Here is a 9,226-nt window from a genome sequence, read left to right as displayed (position 1 = left end):
GTATATACTAGGTATATACCCAGAAGACCAAAAAAATCACATTATAACAAATATTTGTACCAGAATGTTTATTGCAGCTCAATTCATAATTGCTAAGTCATGGAAGAAGTCCAAGTGCCCATCGAACCACGAATGGATTAATAAATTGTGGTATTTGTACACCATGGAATATTATGCAGACTTAAAGAAAGATGGAGACTTTACCTCTTTCATGTTTACATGGATGGAGCTGGAACATATTCTTCTTAGTGAAGTATCTCAAAAATGGAAGAAAAAGTATCCAATGTACTCAGCCCTACTATGAAACTAATTTATGGCTTTCATATGAAAGCTATAACCAGTTATCACCTAAGAATATGGGGCAAGGGGAGAGGGAGGGGAGGGAGGGGGGAGGATGGGTAGAGGGAGGGTAATTGGTGGGATTACACCTATGGTGCATCTTACAAGGGTACATGTAAAACTTACTAAATGTAGAATATAAATGTCTTAACACAATAACTAAGAAAATGCCAGGAAGGCTATGTCAACCAGTGTGATGAAAATATGTCAGATGATGTATAAAACCAGTGTATGGTGCCCTATGATTGCATTAATGTACACAGCTATGATTTAATAAAAAAATATTAGTAATAATAGGGGAATTCATTTGTTGTGCAGGTTGAGAAATCCAAGGTCATGGGCTGTAGCTGGTGAGGGTCTTCTTGTTGGTGGGGGCTCTCTGTGCTGCTCCAGAGGGTTGTGGGCATGATAGGGTGAGGAGGCTGACTGTGCTAAAGTGCTGACTCAGGTCTCTCTTCCTCTTCTCATAGGGCCACCTGTTCCCCTCCCATGGTACCCATTAAGACATTCACCTGTTAATCCATGAATGAATTTATCCATTACTGAGGGCAGAACTTATGATTCGGTAACCTCTTAAACCCCCGTTCCGTCATACTGCCACATTGGCTATTAAGTTTGTATATGAGTGTTGGAGGGGACATGCCAACCACCGCATTCCACCCCTGGGCCTGTAAAACTTATCCCCTTCTGATTTGAAACAACCCACTAATTCTATGGACTCTTGTATCAGAAAGCATGATTAATATGAAGAGGGTGATTCTTTATAGGTGTTTTATTGCTAGATCAATGTTTTTCATTTCCTAATGACTTGAAGATGGTAGGAGACTAGTTGGTCCGGAAGTGAATAACAAGAGGTTATAGTGCTTATTTTGGGAGAAGTTGACATTTCAAGAGTAATCTATTTTTTTTCCTTGGTCCACCAAAGTTTGATGAGTGTGTCTGGGAACAACCTAAAATATGGCTTGAAAAAAACCCATGGAACTCAAAACTTAATAGCAAAACGGATGTATTTTTGAAGGAAAGAGAGCTTCATTAGTTGGAGAGGTCCCAACTGATCAACAAATATTGGCAGAACACCTACCCATCTGGTAGGACTAAACATAGAAAAGATTGTTCTTGGATAAAAGGCCATATGAATGAATCCACTTAGATTGAATGACCAGAATAGACAAAACCATACAGATAAAAAGTAGATTAGTGGTTGCCAGAGCTTGGATTGGGGAATAGGGAGTGACTGCTAATGGGTATGTGGTTTTCTTTTGGGGGCAATGAAAATTTTCTGCATTTGTGATAGTGGTGATGGTGTACAACCTTGTGAAAATACTTTATTACAGAATTATAGAAAATAAAGTGCTAGATTTTGAAAAAAAAAAACTTATCCCCTTCTGAAATACAAGTAAATTCTTTTCATTTTCATAGCTACAAACTATTAAGTCCCTCCAGCACCAGTTTAAAAGTACAAAGTCCTATCTGTGAGCCTGTAAAATCCAAACCAGTTATATCCTTCCAAGATAAAGTGGTGGTCCAATCATAGGGTACATGATCCCATTTAAAAGGGAGCAATAGGCAAGAGCAAAGGGGTGACAAGGCCAAGCAAGTCTGAAACCTAAGACAGCAGACATTGGATCTAAAGCAGTGATTCTCAACCTATGGGTCACGGCCCCGTTTGGAACAAGGCAGTAATTAGGAAGGTTGAGAACCACTGGTCTAAAGGCTCCAGAATAATCTCCTTTGATTCTATGTCCACTCTGGTGTGCAGGATGGGTCCCCAAGGACTTGGGCAGTCCTGTGCCTACGGTTTGGCTGGAATGAGTCGACCTAGCTCTCCGTAGTTGACCTTGCACACTGGTAGCTCTTTGGTTGTGGGGTCTTGGTGGCAGTCCTGCTACCATGGTTCCACTGGGCATCACCCTAGTGGAGACTCTTGGCAGTGGTGTTGCTCTCACAGCTTCAGTAGGCATTGCCCTCATTGTGAAAAGTTCCCTCTATGCCTAGTCTTTGGTCTCTGAGTTGGAAGAATGAAACCACAGACCACACAGATAACCAACATGATAGAGTTCATTGACAGGGAAAGATTATTAGAAAGAGTGATAAGCCAGTGGGAAAAGAACCTCCAGCAGTGGAGGCGGGAATCCAATATGGAAGCCCCCTGAATTTTCAGTGTAGGGGGTTTAAATGCTGCTTTTCCTATCCTGTGGGCGGGGGGGTTAGGGAAGTATGGCACAATTAGCCAGAGGACTATGTGCAAAAAATGATCCTGAGGCATCCAACCTTTCAGGTTTTGAATGAGGGAGCCTATTTGTGTTTTGCGAAGGGGGTCTGTAATGATACTGCTTTCTGTGTTCACCTAGGGTGAGAAAATAGGGTTCCCGGTCCTGCCCTGAGCAGCAGAACACTGCATCACTCTAATAGGGACTCTCTGTGGCAGTTCCAATACCTACTTCCAATTGGCACAGCTTTCGTGAGGATTCTTCTACTGAGACAGATCTCTGTGTGGGCATATTGGCTTTCAATGACTCTCTTAACTTAAGTTTTGAGCTCCTTTTCTTTTTTATTGCAGGTTTTGGGCAGGGCTGGATGTGAACCCACCACCTCTGGTGTATGGGGCTGGCATGCTACTCTTTGGAGTCACAGGTGCTACCCTGTCCTCCTTTTCTAAATGGTATGTGATGTATACTTCTCTTTAATTTTCACTTTGGTACAAGTAAGGTAATACTTAAAATGAGATAACATTTATAAAATGTTTAACATTTCTGAAATGCTGAAGATAGTATAATGTTTGTGATGATGATGATGATGATGATTGGATCAAAGTTTGAAAGATTCTTAAGTTAATAGGATATGAGTCAGGCAAAACAAAGGATGAAGTTGGAGTAAGGAAACCTCCTGTTTGGAAGCTGATACCTTTTCCCTGCTGGATTGGCCACTTTTTCATCTGAAAACTAGGAATCAACCCAGGAAACTGGGATGAACTTTACCAGAACACATGAGAGAGTTCTGAAACACCTGGATTGTGCAGAGCAGTTGGTGGTAGAGCTCAAAGACATCATCAGGCTGAAGGATGTTCAGCTACAGTAGAAAGATCAAGCCTACCAGCTACAGTTTTTTCAGTTCTTGCAGAACATATAATAAAGCCCAGATACCTGTTCATTTAGATTTTTCTCTTCACGTAGATTATTAGAGAATCTGGTCCCTGTTTCCCAAATACAGTAACATGATGTCTACTGAACTGTGTTTATATGATAGGTAAGTGATGAATAAACATTTGTCTATTGACATCCCTTGCAAAATGAAAAAAAAAGCTTCCAGGAAAAAAATAAATAAATAAATAACAAACCCCAGACTGCATGCAAAGGCTGAAGTCACTCTGCTGAACAAACAGATAGAAGAACTGAAGGCACAACATCAGCCGGGGAAGCCACTCTCCCAGGTATGGTGACTGGGTGGAATGTACATTTTCTCATTCAGAAATGCCTCCCAACATAGCAGAATAGTAAAGCAGATCTCCACTAATCACAGACATTTGAGATGGTAAATCATACATGTTGTCCTTTCCTAGTGTTCTTGGGGTCCAGCTGGACTACAGACTGCACACAGGGAGAAGAAAAATGCCACAGAAACATGGACGTGAAATGTCTCACTGTCTCCCAGACTTGAAGACAAATAAAAAAAAAATTACGAGAGGAAAGCAGTACTGACAGGAAGCATTTAGAGAGGAGAGGTACATCTCTTTTGGAGGCGCTTCATCATTGGTTAGAAGATTAGCTGACCTCTAAGGTGTATTCCAGCTCTGAAATCCTTCATTTTAATTACACTACAGAGAATGTTCTGTGTCCTCCATGGCTTCATGGGTTCTTGTGTGCATGAGTTAGATTACCGTGGACTTCCCAGAGGGAGGCTCTCTAGTTATCAACTGCTACCACTAACACAGTTTAAGACTGGGGACACAGAGGGGAATAAAGGCAGCACTGCCTTTTGAGGATCAGAGCATTGACCCATAAGCATTTTCATCATCTTTCCTCTGTGGTTACAGATACTTGTGTTCAGCCAGCTATTTTGAGAAGCGGAGACATCAGTCTTGTGGAGAGTTTGGCACATGAAGGCAGGAATATCACATGTGCACATTATTGTTATTGAGTCTAGATTTCGCCTGCATAAGAAATCTTTTTACTTTCACAATTTTCCTCTACTTTCCCCTTTGACCCAGTAGTATTCTTATTCTCAATTTGCTTTGCTCTTGTGAAATAGGTTTTAATAATTTATCTAGGCCCAACCCTTGGGGTCATTGGTTAGCTTTCTAGTACCCAGGTTAGTTATGTTTTGCTTTGTTTTCTTTTGTTTTTTCTGAGGGTTTGTGTTTAGAGGACATTTCTTTTTCTGAATTGATAACCTTATTTAACTTTGCAAAGCATATTTTAAAAGCCCTTCTCAAATAATTTGTTCATCTTGATTCTTCTTTCCTTGCTGTTTGTTTTTTTCTCTGACAATTCTTACCCTCACCAGCTGTGGTAACACCCACCTCTTTCCCCATGTTGGTTTGTTCCTTTATCTTCCCCAGAGTTATGTCATTAGCTTTTTTAATTGTCCATTTTCCATGGTGCTTTTTAATTTAACTTTTAGCTCCAAGACTGTAACCTAAGCAATGTGATATAGCTCATTTCCTTCTGTTAAATAAAGGATTTCTAAACTGCAAGCAGTTACAGCAACACTTTAACTACGATGCATCCAACAAAGGGCCAAGTATTTTATGGGAAATGTAAGGGTTATAATTAGCCTTTTAAGCAACTGAGCCTATTTCTCCACTGAATAAACAAGCACAATCCTTTTTATATGGCGAATAGGTTTGTAATATACCTGTGCAGTATTTATTCACATCCTCATGAATTTAAACAGGAGGTTTCCAGGGCAGAGATCAAACTTATTCTAATTAACATTGTAAAAATGATCTTTTTATAGTGAAATGATAAATTATTAACTCATACTGCTTCAGTGAGGACTAAATCTCTCTTCCTGCTTTCTTTCTTTCTCTTTGTCTTAACTGAAAGCCTCTCCTCTCAACCTCCAGCCCCAACCCTAACCCTAATTCTAACCCTACCTCTATCCCTATCCTTACCCCTACTGCTAAAAAATAAAATATCAGTGTCCCCAATTTCTGTTTTTACAAACCACTGGAGGAGCCTGTATGGAGACCAGCCTGAGCAAGAGAAAGACCCCATCTCTACTAAAAATAGAAAAACTAGCTGGGTGTTATGGCACATGCCTATAGTCCCAGCTACTCAAGAGGCTGAGGCAAGAGGACCTGCTGAGCCCAAGAGTTTGAGGATGCTGTGAGCTGTGACAACACAGCACTCTACCCCATGGTGACTGAGTGAGACTTTGTCTAAAATAAAAAAAATAAATAAATAAATAAAACATTAAAGAGGAATAGGTGAAATTAATTTTTAAAATGTATCTTAGTTGGCCAGGCATGATGGCTCCTGCCTGTAAGCCTAGCACTCAGGGAGGCCAGGAGGGAGGATTGCTTGATGTCAGTTTGAGAACAGCCTGAGCATAGTGAGACTCTGTCTCTACTAAAAATAGGAAAAATTACACTCAGCTCCTTAGCTTAGCTCAGCTCCTATAGCTTAGACTGGCCATATGCACCGGGGTTGGCAGGTTCAAACCTGGTCCAAGGCCTGCCAAACAACATGACAATGACAACTACAGCAAAAAAAAAAAAAAAATAGCTGGGCATTGCGACAGGTCCCTTTAGTCCCAGCTACTGGGGAGGCTGAGGCAAGAGAATTGCTTATGCCCAAGAGTTTGAGGTTGCTGTGAGCTGTGACGCCACAACAGTCTACTGAGGGCAACATAGTAAGAATGTCTCAAAAAAAAAAATTAGCCTGGTGTGGTGGTGTACACCTATAGTCTTAGCTACTTGGGAGGCTGAGGCAGGAGGTATGATTTAGCTGAAGAGTTTGAGGTTGCTATGAGCTATATTGAGGCCATGGCACTCTAAAAACCAAAAGAAAACCAACCAAAAAGTCTGGGGCAACAGAGTAAGACTCTGTCTCAAACAAACAAACAAACACCTTGGGAGGTCAAAGGTGGGAGGATCACTTGAGGCCAGGAGTTTGAAAACAGCCTGGACAACATAGCAAGAACTTATCTCTAAAAAAATTTCTAAAAATGTAACAGGGCATGGCAGAATGCACCTGAGGTCCCAGATGCTTGGGTGCTGAGGCAGGAGGATCACTTGAGTCTAAAGATTGGAGGTTACAGTAAGCTATGATGATGCCACTGCACTCTATCCTGGGCAACAGAACAAGCTCTGTTTGAAAAAAATAAAATAATAAAATAAAAAGACTAACCATACATCGGGGAAGATGTACAGCATCTGGAACTCTCACACATTTTTGGTGGGAATGTATAATGATACAACCACTGCTTGGATGTTTCTTAAAGAGTTAAACATGCACTATATGATCCAGGCATTGGACTCCTAGGTATTTATCCAGGCTGCACTGCTGGTGGGAATACGTTCCTTTTGTAAAGAAGTTTGGAGAACTCTCAGGGATCTAAAAGTAGACCTGCTGTTTGATCCTGCCATTCCTCTACTAGGTATATATCCAAAAGACCAAAAATCACTTTGCAACAAAGATATTTGCATCAAATTGTTCATTGCAGCTCAATTCACAATTGCCAAGTCATGGAAGAATCCCAAGTGCCCATCGACCCATGAATGGATTAATAAATTGTATATGCATACCATGGAATACTATGCAGCATTAAAAAAGATGGAGACTTTACCTCTTTTATGTTTACATGGATGGAGCTGGAAAATATTCTTCTTAGTGAAGTATCTCAAGAGTGGAAGAAAAAGTATCCAATGTACTTAATACTTTATGAAACCAATTTATAATTACTCACACTTTCTTATAAAAGATCACAACTATAGCCCAGGATGAAGGAGAGAAGTAGAGGGTGATGGAAGGGGAAGGGAGAGGTTCAACAGAGGGAGAGTAAATGGTGGGACCACACCCAGGGAGGATATTGCAAGGGTACAAGTCAAATCTATCAAGTATAGAACATAAATGTCTTAACACAATAATTAAGTAAATGAGGTGAAAGCTGAATTAGTTTGATGTAACCATTCCAAATTGTATAAAAAAAAACACATTGTATCCCACAAAAGCATAAATGTATTCATGATCTATGTATATATGACTTAATAAAAGGAAAAAGTATTTATCCAGGAAAAATGAAAACATTTCTATAGAAAGACTTCTCTGTGAGTGTTCCTGTTTTGATCTGAAGTGTCATATTTTATTGACAAAGTTATTCATAATATTTTCTTATCTTTTAAATGCCTATAGTGTGAAAATAAAATTTAAAAGCTGTTGGAACTCCAAGAACACTTTTAAGTCTTGAGAGATGTTACTTCTAAGATTATACATTAACTCTCTTTCTTATTGTTCTTACTCTGTAAATGACTTGGAGAAACCAAAGACCAAACCTCCTGCTCTTAGAATCACTGAACTTTGTTGTGATTTAACTGCCTCTTCTTTGTCCTGAACCTAATTTAGACTAGATGGTGCAAAAGACCTTATGACTGTTACATCTTCAACGTGAAAAGTTAAATATACGTTTACCAACTCATTGACCAATCAGACCTTTTTTATTTTATTTTAATTTTTTGAGACAGAGTCTCACCATGTCACCCTGGGTAGAGTGCTGTGGCATTACAGCTCACAGCAACCTCAAACTCTTGGCTTAAGTGATCCTCTTGCCTCAGCCTTCCAAGTGGCTGGGACTACAGGTGCCTGCCACAATGCCCAGCCATTTTTTGGTTGTAGTTACCACTGTTTGGATTGGAATCCAATCCTGGGCTGGATTCCAATCCGCCACCTCCGGTGTATGTGGCTGGTGCTGTAACCACTGACCTACATATGCCAAGCCCAATCAGACCATTTTGTAACTATGCATTGAGCCTTGCTTAGAAAGATGTTGAAGTTCTGTTAAGCTTCCCCAAACCTTGTCTATATAAGTGACTCCAAACTTCTACACTTTGTAACACTGAAATCTATTATTTGGAATCTGTGCTTCCTGGCTGGCTGTCCTTAAGCTTTGTGCTTGCATAAACTCTAAACTTAATTGTTTTTTTCTGAGTATCTGTATTTAACATCGACAACAGCAATGTCTACTTTTTATTTCAATTAGATAATTTTTGCTTTTAAGAAAGAGAAGTGACTCAGAGCAAGCTGAGAAATGTGAAGTATGCAAAATGTATCAGGCCCAGAAAGACATGAGCATGAGACTTCAGTTATATCCCCTGTACCCATGCTTGTTGGTAATTGTTTTAAGTAATTTATTTTTTCTTTCCTACCCAGTAGTTTCCAGACTAGCTGATAAATGTCTTAAATGATACTACAAGTTGCACAAGTGTGACCCTGACCCGCTATCTTCATGCTCCTGGAATTTTTGACACAGAGAACTTCAGTAGCTTATGTTATTTTAACAAACCAATATAAATTCTTGGTAAACAACTTAGAAAATACTCTCGTCTTTTTTTTTTTTTTCTTTAAAAACTTATCTGTAATTACTGCTAACCAGAGCATCTATTTAGAGTAACTTCCTATGACTTCCTGGCTGCAGTCCCCAACATTGGCCCAATAAACTCTCTCTACTTATGTTAATGTTTGCCTCTGTTTCTCCCTTTAGCTCAATATTTCCTGCCTTTTGTTGTGCTAGGGGTTTATTAATTTTGTTATTCTTTCCAAATAACCAACTTTTCATTAATTTTTTCAATTGTATATCCATTTTCCATCACTCTTTATTTTTTTCTTTTCCCCTTTTGAGTATAATTTGCTACTTTTTAAATAGGATAAGTGACTTTTAAGCTAAGTAT

This window comes from Nycticebus coucang, chromosome 18 (assembly GCF_027406575.1).
Source record: "Nycticebus coucang isolate mNycCou1 chromosome 18, mNycCou1.pri, whole genome shotgun sequence".
NCBI classification, from domain to species: Eukaryota; Metazoa; Chordata; class Mammalia; order Primates; family Lorisidae; genus Nycticebus; species Nycticebus coucang.
This window is presented reverse-complemented; position numbering follows the sequence as displayed.